The following is a 13,880-nucleotide window of genomic DNA, read 5'->3' as shown; positions in this document are numbered from 1 at the left end:
CAAAGGACAAAACACAAAACCAGTTAACAGCAATTTCAACATAGCCTCAAACAGCAACGTATCCAAAACGGCTCATGTGAGGACTCATGCTTCCTTCACTGCAAAGGCACTGAATATTTCCTAAACAGGTCTTCACAGCCCATTAAATTTATCTGATATTGCTGATATTTGGATTCAGGAAGAAGCAGAGCCCTTTACACAATCTGTTTTGGCATCTCCACTTTGGGGATGCAGAGAAAGGGGGCATGGAAGGGCAGTGGCATTCAAACAAGTGTCATTTCTGCAGTGAATATCTGATTGTGGCCTAGGATTTTGGCCTTTGGCCTCCAAATATATTTAGTCTGAGACATGGTCAAGACACTGTAAACAGGAAGGCTCCTGAAGCTATCACATTAATAATCTGGGATTTTCACTTTGTTCTCTCAGAAGCAGCACAAACAAACAAATGCAGAAACACTTCTTCCAGCTGCCATTGTTTTTAATTACAACACAGAGGAAAAGTTAAGTCAGCAGTTAATTGAACTGACTCCAGTAAAAGTCACTGCTCTTTAACAGCAAAATTATATGGCTTGAAGGCTTGTTAGATAAATTGTAGCATAAAAATCACCAGTAGGTCATTGACGATTTTAATGTTTCCCGTATGGATTTATTGGCATTCTTAAACAGGCAGAAGCTGTGTGTAACATTATTCTTTCAGCATTTTTCAGGATAATATTTTTATATTAGATAAAAAATAAGCTGCATCTTCACTCTGGGTTCTGTTGTGTTCACCAGAATTTTACTCCCAGGTGCCTAAGTACAAGTCCTTGGTGAGACGGCAGAAGCTAAAAAGGAGTGCCTGCTGTGCACCACCATGGGTGCAAGAAATAAAGGAATAATGTATTAAAATCTTACAAATAGCATTGGACCCTCATTGCTGCGTTTCAAGGGTCCGTGCTCTATCTGATAGTACTGCTCAACTTCAAAGTTTTCTTCAGACTTACTTGAAATAGAAATTGAGGTTTCTAAGTGCTATCAGTGAATAGTCATAATGTACCTATGGCTAAATAAAACTCTCATCGATTTTTATATTTGCATATACAGCTCTTTGCACAATGGACCATGAACAGCTGATCTCTAGACTTCCAATTATATTACCACTGATAATGTAAAAGTAATATAATATAGTAAGTATAATATAATAACATCAATTAGGATAACTAATAGGACAACTAGAATAGCTGTAAAATAAATTTATGTTTTCTAGTGTTACCTTTACAAAAAACAAACCAGATGTACAGCACCTATAAAGGATCATACAGGAAATTCAACAGAACCCCATACAATGGAATGATCCTGTACAATGATATAAGAGTAGTAGGCCTTCTAAAGTGGTATCAAATGGCAAAAAATTCATAAAGGTGGGTTGAAGTAAGACCAAAGAAAAGGGTGATTGCATGAGATCTGAAAAGAAGGAGAGATTTATTGCATGAGGTGCAAAGGTTGGGCAGGGGTCTAATAAGGGCTAGGATATTACAAATGCGTCTTCAAGCGGAGTTATGAAAACATACTCAAGTACAGCTATGGGTTTGATATCTAGGAAAAAAACAAAGAGGTAACTGGATTTTGAATCAAAACAGAGTAACATTTTTGTAAATTAGACACAACAGTAAAAAAAACCCCATGTTGTCAGCAGCTGATGAGGTATTGCCTGGAAGGGTCAAAGAAAAGATCCTGTAGTGGTGACCAGCAATATTATATTTCAAGTAGCTTGAGAATAAAAACCGTCCCTCCTGTTGAGGCTGTCATGAGGACAGTCAGAAAACCACATAGCCATAAACCCTGCAAGTAATCTATTTCACAATCACAATTTCTGACCTTTTGAAATTGCATTCCCAACTGTAATAATAACTGGGGACATTATCATTTCCGACAAAGAGAAATTTCAGGTAAGTGTTGCCCCTGAAACATGTAGATGATTTTACTGTTTCATTTTGATGAGAGCGATTACTCGGAATTTTAACATCAAACCCAAGTGACAATAGTAACAAAATGTAAGGTTTCAGTTTTGTTAATGAACTTGTAGACAAAAATTACTGTGGTATTTTCAAATGAGTGTTTTCCAACCCAAAACATTTTGTCAGCAAGTGTTTGACTAGCTGTAATGACTTTAATAATGAAAAGCAAATGGTTCTTATATGGTACCATTGAGATGTTATTCATTCTTCTGTGGAGTAGAAAAATAAGACATTTAAAGTACATGAGTGTGTGGGGAAGAAAGAAGAGAAGAAGTAATTGTATACAAGGGAGTAGGTGCTATGCAAATACCTGGTTAGATTACAATCTACCTTAATTGAGTAATTTATCATGTCCTTTTGACTTCTATTTCAATGACCTGAGAAGAGGGGTTAAATAGGAGTTACTGTGTGCAGTAATGTGCTTACAGAATCAAAGTTTATGTAAATAGGACAGACAGACTAACAAACAGTGATAGGTTAAATAACATGGTAAACATGTACGAGGGCCATTCCCTGGCAATTACATCTCTTTGTAACATTAGGATATCTCCTAAATATTTTTTCCCTGTTGGCCCAGTGTCTCAGTCAACCCATCTCCTCCCAAATACATAATACCTGGGTATGATTTGTTACATTGAAAAAAACCCCCAAAACACAAAAAATGTTTCAGTAATTATTTTGAAAGATAAGGAAACATCTGAACCAATACGCACTAGTCAGCATGGATATATAAACGGAAAATTGTGTTTAACTAACGTGATTAACTTCTTCATGGGAAAGACAATAAAAACTGACAGGTGTGAAGTAGGAGACATCCGAAGTTGACTACAAAGAAGCTTTTTGATTTAGCATCACATAAAAGATTGATGTGTAACATCATCAAATGCGGTATTGATGGTGACATTGTGGAAAAATGGTTCCTTAAATGAAATAAGAAAGATGTATTAAATGGATATAAATTGAGGGATGTCATAAGAATTGTAATTAGGTATAGCATTTTTTCCAGTAATATATAAACACTCCATAACAGATGCGCATTTGTGCAAGGCAGAAAAAAAATCGTAAGGCTGAATTTTAGTGAAAAGAAAGAAAATTAATTGGTGAAAGTATTGGAAAAGACAGATATTTTAAAGTAATGTATCTTAGATCGCATTTATTGTCAAAATTTATTCTTGCATTTCTGTGAAAATAATCAGTAAAAGTTTTTTAGAGTAATAAGAGAAATTCAAACACATCACTTGATACTTGTAAAAATATGGGGAAGGAAATAGCTTTGTTATTTGTTTGCTTGGAAAGCAAAATTTAAATTAACATCTACAGCTTGGTATGCTAATTTGGCAGCACATTAAAAGCAGACAAGTGAAGAATGCAAAAGACATCGAGTGCAGGTAATAACAGAGCATATCTCTCATCTGAGGAGCTTCTAATCTACAGAAACAATTCTTTTCATGCCGACCTGTCAGGTATGAAAAGAAGAAAAAGAAGATTTCTTATATGCAATCCTGTATTTTCACCACAGCACAGTTTTATGCACATAGACTTGCACCCCATGATACTCTGAATCCCATCACTCTCAAAACATTTAAGGTATAACCTTAATCTTAAGTGAAAGCTTAACAGTATTAACACATGCTGGAAATAGTGTTCCATGTCAGGAAAAAGCCATCGGTACACTGAGAGAATGAGCACTATTCTAATTTGAAAAGAAGTGTTTCTAAAATAGATAATGATCTTTTCACTAATTTTGACTTATGAATTTTCTAAGTCAAATGCTCAAATTGGGTAAGACCCAAAACAAAGGTGAGAGAGAACTTTCATTTTTATATTTGACTTCATAAACCCTGAGTATCTCTGTGGTTAGGATGAAAAATACTATTGCTGCTTCATACTGCTTATAATATAGTTAATCTCCAAAGACGTAAGTACCCTCCTACTGGCTATAATCATTCTAGCTACAATTAGCTCCAACATAAACCCCTGGAAATTTTAATCATATGCTTTCAACCAGATCCTCATCAGACATAACCTTTGAAGTACAATTACAGGACCCTGTGTCTATGGCATTGGCACGACCAGACTTCTCGCCAGCTTTTGGGCAACTACAAAACCTGTATTTTCAACAGTTAAACACCCCATGAGCTCTGAGATCTCCCACGGCCCAGGAGAGTCAGTCACCCCCCAAGGCAGAGGTCAGCACCCCAGTGTCCATCCCATGCCTAAGCCTTCACTGGACCCCATGGGTAGGTTTGGTTTTCCATCTCTGGAAGGGTGGGTATAATGGATGGAAAACCTTAAAATTAGATACAGTAGTTAGGGCCTCTTTTAGCCAAAATACATTCAGTGACAAAGACAATACTCATTTTTTATGCTTTAGCCAAGTGTATAGCTAGGCAGCCTCGGGCCAGCTGATGCAAAACCTAGAAGCAATGCCAGAGTAGAACATGAGGACTCATCCCCACGTCGCAGAGTGGGGCTTTTCTTAATGTCTTCTCTCCTGCCCCACAGACCTCCTAGTCTTCACTGTGCTCAGCTTAAGTGCCATGGCCTGTGACATATGAAATAAAAAAACCAGTATTTTGGTCTAAAAAAGGGTATCTGCAAAAATAGGAGCTTACAATCTTTACCCAGAAGATGCCTAAATACAGAAGGACTTGAGGTTTTGTGGATCCTAGTCTTATTGCAGTATAAGGACCTGTAAGTAAGGGCTGTAGAGGTTCTCTAGGAAGACCTAGGAATATTCTTTCTTCACGACCTTCTCTCAGCTCAGGCAGCTCTCTCTTGAGGTCCAATATACATTCTGAAGCCTACTACATGGAAAATTCCCAGTTACAACATTATTAAAAATTGGTTTGATGTTGCATCATAGTTTACACAGACCTTTCGTCAGGAGCTTTGTTCCTGAATATTAAAATTGGCTCATAGGATAATTCAGGCTGGAAAGACCACAGGAGGTCTCTAGTCCAACCTCCTGCTCAAAGCAGGGACATCTCTCAGCTCAGACCAGGCTGGTCAGGTCTTTATCAAATTGGGTCTTGGAAACCTCTGGGGATGGAGACTGCACAGCCTGTATGAGCAGCCTCTTCCACTGCCTGACTATCCTCAAGGGAAAAACGTTTTTCCTTCTATCCCGTCTGAATGCCTCTTGTTTCAATTTATGCCTGTTGCCTCTTTTTCTCTCTCCATGCTTTGCTGTGAGGAGCCCGACTCTTCTTGCTAACCTCCCCATAGGTACTGGGGGGCTGCTGGTTGCCCCCTGAAGCTGTGTCTGTTCCAGGCTGAACAAGCCTCCTCACTGGGCAAGTGCTCCAGTCCCCAATCAGCTTGGGGGCCTCTGCTGAACCCACTCCCGTTTGTCAATCTCTTTCTTGCATTGGTGGGCTCAAAATTGGATGCAGTATCTAGATGTGGTCTAATAAGTGCTGAGAAATGGGTAATGATCCCTTCCTACAGTCCAAACGCTGCATCCCTGTTCATGAGGCAGCTGGCTGCTCTTGCTGCCTACCGGGTCCCCAGGGTGGGCCATTCCCACAGAGCTGCCCCCCAGCCTGGGCGGCTGTTCCCCTCCTGGGGACAGCACTTGGCATTTGTCCTTGCTGAATCTCACAAGGTTCCCTTGGTTCTTGTAGTTCCCCAGCTTGCCCTTTTTGGGGATGTCTCCAGTTGTTAGGGACCTCTAATTCTCTAGGACCTTTCAAAGATGACAGATAATAGAGAATCATGTGTTATACATGAGGATATAGTTAAATACAATTTATTCCTATTTGCTACAGGGAAAAAAAAAAGTTTTAACAATGTTAGGGAGACATCATTTTGTTCAGAGACCTCAGATGCAGTGGGTGAAATTTTGGCTCGCTGGAAGCCTCTAGCACAGTTCCTGCTGTGTCCAGAGGGAAATATAATAGCATTTATAGTTCAGTTAGCACTTGGATTTCCTTGCTCTGAAGCTGTACTTCTCAAAGTAATAAAAAGCAACTTTTATTTTTTGAAATATACCTATGTTTGCTCTAAGCATGACTCAAAGCCGCCCTGACAATGAAAGACTATAATTTTTTAGTGTACATTAAATCAGATATTTAATGTGAAAATTTCTGTAATTAATTAACCTTGTTAATCAAGGGAAAAATAAAAAATCTGCAGGGATCTTCTAGCTGCCATACAAAGTTAGGAGGGTTAGCACTGCTGTACTGTGCTCTATATATCTCCGCTATTTTGCATTATTTTAATTGCAAGAACAGAGGAAATTTTCAGAAGAGAATAAATGGATGCAACAGGTCATTTTTTCTAATTAATCTTAGGAAGACAGGCAGATTTTATTGCTGCGGGAACGCTTGGGCTAAACATATTTATTTTACTTTGTCTAAATCTAAAAGTTACTTATCTGAAATTGTCTTTCTACCTGACAATCAAAGAAATAGTGGGTTCCTGTAGAGATTAAGTCAGGAAGCAGTTTTTAACAACAACAACAAATTGAAACGTTTACACAAGGAAGTGTTGCTTTTATAAGTGATGGGAAACTTCAAATTTGATTACAAGCAACCTTTGGCTTCCTATCTGTTCAACAATAGGCCATGTTGTTAAGGGCAATTTCCATGCACAGCATGTGGGTCCCATTTTTTCATCCTTAGACATGGTTGTTTACTGTTCAGAACTGTTTATGCATTTTAATCAGGCTTATTCAGCAGCCCTTAATAAATCACCACTAAGTGAATGTACCAAAACAAGAACTATTATACAGGATTTGTTCCCCTTATGCAGTATTTGCTGCCCTTAGATTTCACTGGATATAAAAATAAAGACTAAATGGGTAATTGAGTCAAAAGAATAATTATGAGACATATGATTTTAATGCCTTTTGCTGAGCCGTTGCCTCCAGCAACTTCCGCTAGCTACAGGAGCCTGCCTTTAAATTCAGCCCAGGCCAAAATGACTTAACAATTGGAACCTGCCTTCAGCTCATGGCACTGGAAGGCTTTTTGATGGGATGAAGCTGACAGCCCAGTTCCTGCCTGGCAGACGTTCACATGAGACAAGGCTGAAGTCATATAGATAAGCACTTAAACATTCAGGTGTCTTGGGCTCTGGAAACAACAGAGGAGAGCACTGTTGGTAAGAAATTGGTACACAGAAGTAAATACATCTTTTTGGTTATTCATATCAGGAACAACTAGAATTTTTTTTTTTCCATAGTCTGGTGAACAAAAAAATTCCAGAGGAATTTTAATAAATGCTAATGGTTTTCTGTGATAGTTCTAGTTCATAAATAGAAAGAATTTCCAGAATTTAAGTTATTTAATTTTCAGTAAAGGAGTATTTAATCTTGAAAGATTTTTCCAATCCTGCTTTTACTGGATGTTACTAGATTACTATCCCTTCCTGTGAAAAACAGGGGTATTTTACAGACCTATAGATCACATGCAGAAAAGATATGACACACATGGCATGGTGCCCTACACATGTCAAAGAGTTACGTCTGGGAAAAACAAAGTAAAACACAACAACAAAAAAGGCTTGTACCACGTAGGCCAGACTTTCCCAGAAAATACTACTGAAATGCAAAATATCATTTTGGAGATTATTTAGCAGGATCCTTGCCTCGGTCTGTCAGTTTGCCCCACTGAAGCCAGTAGGATAAATTAGGGTGGGTAGATCTGAGCTCTATTCTCTTTGCTTGCAGAAATCCTGCTTTCCTTTGGGTCAGTGCGGTCAGTCAGGCTGCCCGGACCCTAGGTTGCTCATAGCAATAAAAGCTTTGTCCAGCAGTCAGCACCCATGCAAGATTCTCCACCTACCCCCCTGCTGGACCATAACGCCGACTGCAGCTTCGCAGACCTTTTCTTCTCTCCTCCCGCCCCCCAAATTGTTTGTGAAGCATTTATGCTTGTTTCCCAAGAAGCAGGATATTTGGGAGTTTTGCTTCAATCTGTTATTGTTTACCATGATAATGAAAGGTTCCTTTGTGAGCAGAAAAATTGCCACAACATAGCAAAACTCTGATAGCTAAATAGTGAGATTTCCTTTGGGAAATTATAAGGCCCTGTTCTCCAAAAGCCTAACTAATATGAATGGTCATCTTGACTTTAGTGGTGCTCAGCTACCATGATCAGCACAGCGTGTAACCTTTCAGCTAGCTGGATCAGGTAGGCTCGAACCTTTCAAGAATACCACACTGAAATACTACTATTTTCTTTAGTAACATCTTGGCTAGACCCACACAAAAGACGATCCCTGAATTGTGCAGGCAAAGTGCTCAATTACTAATATCAAACGGGCAATTGCACCATTCTTCCTTTGAAAATAGATTACAGTCATTCCACCTGCCGAAAGAGAAAGGATGTTGTCCTTGGATAAATGAATGGCTATATTCAACAACAATGCTGTTTTATTTAATTGTTTGTTATTAAGGAAAACATAGCCAAACCTCTGTTTGTTGTGCACCATTTGCAAAGCATGTCCAGCTCAGACCACATTTTCCTCTTTGTTCTGAATGTAGATTTTTTGTTATTCTAGTAACAGCCTTGCTTCTCTTGGTGAAAAAAATAAAATCTCCATGATGTTATGATGGTGTCCAGTGAAGAGAAACTGCCACAGGAAACCAGTCCAGTACTTTCTATGCAGTGTTACCTGAGCAGGACTTTTGCTTGACTAATGAACCTTGTAATTGTATCGTAAATGTTGGGTTGAGACCTAGCTGTCAAGATTTTACTTCTTTTGCAACTGCAGAATTTGTGTTTTTCTGTTAGTGTTTTTCTTTGCCTTGAAATTTCATTATACTACCTAACACTTCAGTCAGGAAGTGTCAGTCATCCAAGTCAGCCATTTGGGATCTAACCAAATTGTGAACCTTCACTTCTTGAGGGTAAAATGCTTCTGAATGCAGTAACCCACCTCACATGCTATGTTACAAAGTTTAAAGAAATAAATGATGTCAACAAGTGGACAAATACTCTCTTTTTCACACACACACCCCACACTTGATTCTCTGCTATTTTTGAGGGAAAAATATTTCTAATGTTTAAGGAACAACGTTTAAAAAAATAACTGAAGTTGTTCTTTCAAAGGAAGCATGAAGAGGGTACGCACCCTCTGATAATATGATGGTGACTGATTTCTCTTTTAATAGCATTATCTGCATGTGCCTTATTGTAGAGCTCTTCTAGGTACAGTAAAGAAACCAGTACAGTAATTGAAACATATGTAGGTAATAGAAACTGTCCCTCTGTCCCAGTTATTTTGAGACAGACTCACCTGTGCTGAAGCAGTGCAGCAGCAAGCCGCTCCCTCTGACCTGGAGATGTTAAAGCTTTGGAAACAGTGGCAGCAGCTGTAAAACAGGAAACAGCTTGTTCTCTCCCATGGTCCATCTTCCTCCTGTTTCCTGGCTCCTGGAAAGGGAGAGGAAATAAAGAAAACTGTGACCCTCTCGCCTTCTTTAAACTACTTAAATCTATAAATTGTTAGGAGGACATTTAATAATTTAGTCTTTTGCTAAAAATACAGCCTGAAACTATGATCTGTGAGAGGATCACAGTGCTCTGACCATTGAAATAGCTGGTACTTTTGAGTACTACGTGGATTTCAGCTGGTTAATCCAATATTGAAAAACATTCCTTAAAACAATTACACAAGTCTCTAACCCCATCACTTTCCCAAGAGGACAAAGGTACACAACAGAAGTGTGAAATACCCAAGACATTCAGAAAACACCTTGCTCTGTTTTTTATATCACCAGATGCCTGAAGTATCAACACTGCTGTAAATCATACCAAGGTACAGAAGATGATGCTGGACAGACTATTGGATAAGCTCTGTATTTCACATCAGCAGAGCTGTAGATATGATTTATTCTTAGGAATATCAGTAATGTTCTGAGAAATCATCGTATGTTTTATATACTGCCTTCTGAATCCTTTGTATCAGAGTGGGAGCAGTAGATCCTGCTACTGTCTAATTAAATGTGAATTACAAGTTCCATTATATAAGCTCTCTTTCACACACTCTGCTTTATTCCCGATATGTCACAGATGTGAAAAAAAATCCAAACTATGAAAATGAAATTTCCAAGTAAAATCCTGTAGGACCAAAGTTTTCCATGTGTGGTTTTTGCAGGGAGAAGCATAGTTTTAAAAGTTTGAGTCACATCCATATAGCTAGCTTTCAACATGTGTTAAAATCATGCACGAAAGTCAGGGTGCATGCTGCAGTAAAATTTTGTGCACATCTGCAAGATAACTTGACAGGGAATCAATTTCTTTTCACACTTCAACATTTCAGTTCTGTGTATTTTTTTGCAACTTGCTGAGATCTAATGCCAAGCCAGATTTGACGGAAATGACTTCAGTCATTTGAAACTGAGCTCTTGAAGCTTTTTATGGAACTGGATTGAAAGAATGCTAATTCCATCTGTGTTTGTTCAGAATGATGGTGATTCCTAAGCACAGCAGAGTTTCCTGGTGAATGGTTAAGTTCAGCCGGGAGTGCTGTGAAATGCTTTAGCTAAATCTAGACTTCTCAAAAGCCTGACTAACCTGGCAAAGTTTATATTGCTTTCAGGATGTCAGGACTGTAAAAAAAAACCAGCAGGAGGTAGGAAGAGAAGTAAGTGTCAAGGCGAACTGCCTCCTCAGAAATTAAAATGGCAACAACAGGGTGCCCCAAATCTTCTAATGTTGTGGGCTGGATGCCAGTTTTGCTCCTCCCTCATAAGGCAGCTGTGGCTTGCAAGGTTTGGGAAGCTTGCAATGGCTTGTGTGGGCAGCTACAGCGGAAGCCCATATCCAACACAAGCCCACCCAGGCTCTCCTTGAGGCTGCCCCTTGCCGCTACACACAGAGCAAGACAGCAGCATAGTTTCCTACTCTGTTTTGTGAATGCTGCCTCTGCCTCCCAACTCACAGAAAATACTTCCAAGCCAAATGGAGGAAATACTGAGCGGTGACAGGACCCCAGCCTGGCCAGAGTGCACAAATCTAATTTTTCTCTCCTTCGACACCCTGCCCTTTCCTGGAAAGAGATACCAAAGGCTTCCCCAGGCTGTCTGTGATGACCGAATCATGAAGTCATGATGACCCAATCATAAAGTGGTGCAGGTAACGCTCATCCAGTGAAAGTCTGCACAGGGCAAGTCACTACAACATTTTTTGGTGTAAGCTACGCTTAAGAAGTCAGTTTATAACAGGTTCATGCCACACATTACACAGGTGCCATACTTTTTATTTGAACTGTGTCCTAAACTTCATGGTACACAAAGCAGCAGGTGTAAACTGAGGATGGTACTAGAACATAGATATAAACTTACGGTCAAAACTTAAATCCCTCCTGCAGAGCTGGAGCTTTGCTCCTAGTTTGCTGAGTACCTGTGCTACTTCTATCACTGCTGTTCTGTGCGTTCGCTGGGTTGGAGCTAACCACAGTGGTTTGCACCCAGGTTAGCAGAACCTGCCAGTGAGTTGCTTTCTCAGGCTGGGACACTCAGGCTCCCCATATATGATCATCACCAAAATGTCAAAGGAGTGATTTTTGAGTAGGGAGGGGAAATTTAGAGCAAAATAAATAAAAAAGTCTACAGCAGCTCTGCAGTGATGACACGGCCCAGCCTCAGCTTGCCAAGCTTGGTATTACTTTGAAGAACGTACTTTTGCAGACTCTTGTCTACCATGCTCAGGTTAGTCAAAACAGTATGAGGCACCTATCTCCAAGAGTGTGGAAAATGCATTCACTTAGAAAATGGCAGAGAATTATGTTATGAGAAGTGCATTTTGATGCCTAAATCCAGGGCATTTTTTGCCAGAGAACTTCAAGAACAATCTCAAGAAGTGCATGTACACTCTGGTAGGATTTGTGTATTATTCCTTTGGCTAGAATACGTCATTCCAAAGCTTACAAGCAGAAAAGAGAGAAAGTACAGTATTATTTTTGCTGGAAAAGCAAAGTTGGAAATAATTAATAAGTGAGTTCAAATAGATGTCTCTGAAGTGTCATACACAGAATCCAGTAAAATTATGACTGGGTAGAGCTGCCTTTAGCACGCCTAAGCAAAGAGAGCATTAGAAAAGACCTGTATTCAATTACCTCATCTCTGTCTTCTGCAAGTGTGCATCTGTTTCTGTATCAAGGTCCTCTTAGCTATATGGAATAAAATGGTAGTAATGCAGTTTGAGCATCTCAGGCTGCCTAAGAGGAACATTGTTTGGAGGCAGGGAGGCAGACAGCTCACACGTGAGGTGTTCACACCCAGAAATGGCAGGTGTGCTCAAGTTTTTGTGTACCTGATTTTAACAGAATGTAAAGAGTATTTAAATGACCAATTTCTTTTCTTAAATCAATTTCAGGCATTTTATCCATGCTGATTGGAGATGCCTTTGGGAAGACTCAAGTCAGTGTGAATTTGCCCTGGGCTAGGTAGGACTTTTACCCTATTTACATGCTGCTTTTGAATTACAAGGCTTTTCAGCTGCTGCCATCACAAGGTCCTGGAAAATACATCTTCTCCTGAGATAGCTATGCTACCAGTTTCCAACATAGCCCATGCAGTAAAATAAAGGAGCCTCCCCATTATCCTTTGGATACCTTGAAGTAATTTACTGGAGTGCAGACCTAAACCTTAGCTGCTTAAACCTTAAGCAGCTGTCTTAGCCAGGGAGGTTCTCCTTGTCAAAAAGCACTCGCAGAAAAATTACATCTATGTAAATCTGGCAAATAATGTAGATGGTGATTGAATCTGGTAGAGTGTAAAATAAGGACATTAATAAAGAATTGTTTCTGTTATTTGGATTTTGTGGTTGGCTACTGCAGCTTATGGCTAGCCATACATTTGGTAACTTTAGAAGAAAGTAAAATGTCAACAAGTTAGTGAGAAATTACTGGAAAGAAAGTTAACACCTGATGGCTAATATGCATGCTTCCTGTTAAGCAATGGGAAGGTTCATAAGAAAAGTTTGAACTAATGACAGGATTCAGCTTCACGTGAATTGCTACAGGGAAGGAGCTGCAAGGGAGAGATCCCCCAGCTCAAAGATGGAAATGCCATCTGAGAAAGGGCAGAGCTGATGTAAAAGAGGGATCAGGAGGGAGACTTTGATTTAGCTGCACAGATCTTGTGCTTGGGACATTAAATCAATTGTCTGCCTTGGCAGTAAGAGTGTATCCAGGACTCTCATTGGGGAAGGCATAACAGAGAGTGCAGAGCATTTCATGTATATTCCATGTACCCCATTTTCTGAGCTCTGCAACCCGAGAAGCTCATCTTCATGTTTTCCATCTAATGCAAGCCAAGATATCCAGTTAAGGCAAACTTTCTGCTCCTTTAGTCTGGCTAAGGTAAAAGTAAATTAATAAATTGGCAAAATCCAAATACAAAGTAAGCACCTTCCAAGTGTTCAGAACCAAATGAAATGAGAGCTATTCATCATGTGAATACCATCTCCACTTACTGTATGTATCCTGGTAATACACAAGCAATGACTTTCCAGGTCCTTGGCTAAGGATCTGTTTGTCACACATTTCTAGGCTGCATTCACCGGAAAGGATCTGGGTTTAGGGATGCCACTTGTTTTTACACTCAAATTAGTTCATACTCCACATCTGAACAAGGAACCTGTACTTGTACTGTGCTCTCCAGCATTTGACAGGTACTATCTCTTGGGCCTGACTGCACCCAATTATTGCATGCCCAGAGGATAAACAGAATTTGCTAGCTACTGCTCAGCAAGGTTATAGACGTGTCCCCAAGACCAAGTGCTCAGGGGGCTGCCCTGGTTTCATAAATTCATTCAGCTATTCTACTCTACCACACTTACTTAGATTCACATAACTGGTTTTAGGCCTGCACTGGGAATCTCTTGAAAAATAAGATTTTCTGACTGTCTTATTTAAAACCTGGATGGG

The 13,880-nt window shown here is 39.6% G+C and overlaps 1 long non-coding RNA gene across 1 annotated transcript in view; it reads right to left on the bottom strand.

Annotated features, from left to right (window-relative positions):
• Positions 1-3,234: 3,234 nt before the first annotated feature.
• The window catches only part of LOC129211547 (uncharacterized), a 13,752-nt gene continuing 3,106 nt past the window's right edge, over positions 3,235-13,880 (bottom strand). The window contains exons 2-3 of the long non-coding RNA XR_008578860.1: positions 9,243-9,379; positions 3,235-3,453 (exon numbers count right to left, since the gene is read on the bottom strand). This is a non-coding gene — a long non-coding RNA (uncharacterized LOC129211547). The remainder of the gene's footprint in view (positions 3,454-9,242; positions 9,380-13,880) is intronic.

The sequence above is a fragment of the Grus americana genome, chromosome 1 (assembly GCF_028858705.1).
Source record: "Grus americana isolate bGruAme1 chromosome 1, bGruAme1.mat, whole genome shotgun sequence".
NCBI lineage: Eukaryota > Metazoa > Chordata > Aves > Gruiformes > Gruidae > Grus > Grus americana.
Note: the sequence above shows the minus strand (reverse complement) of the source record. Positions and strands in the feature narration are given on the sequence as shown.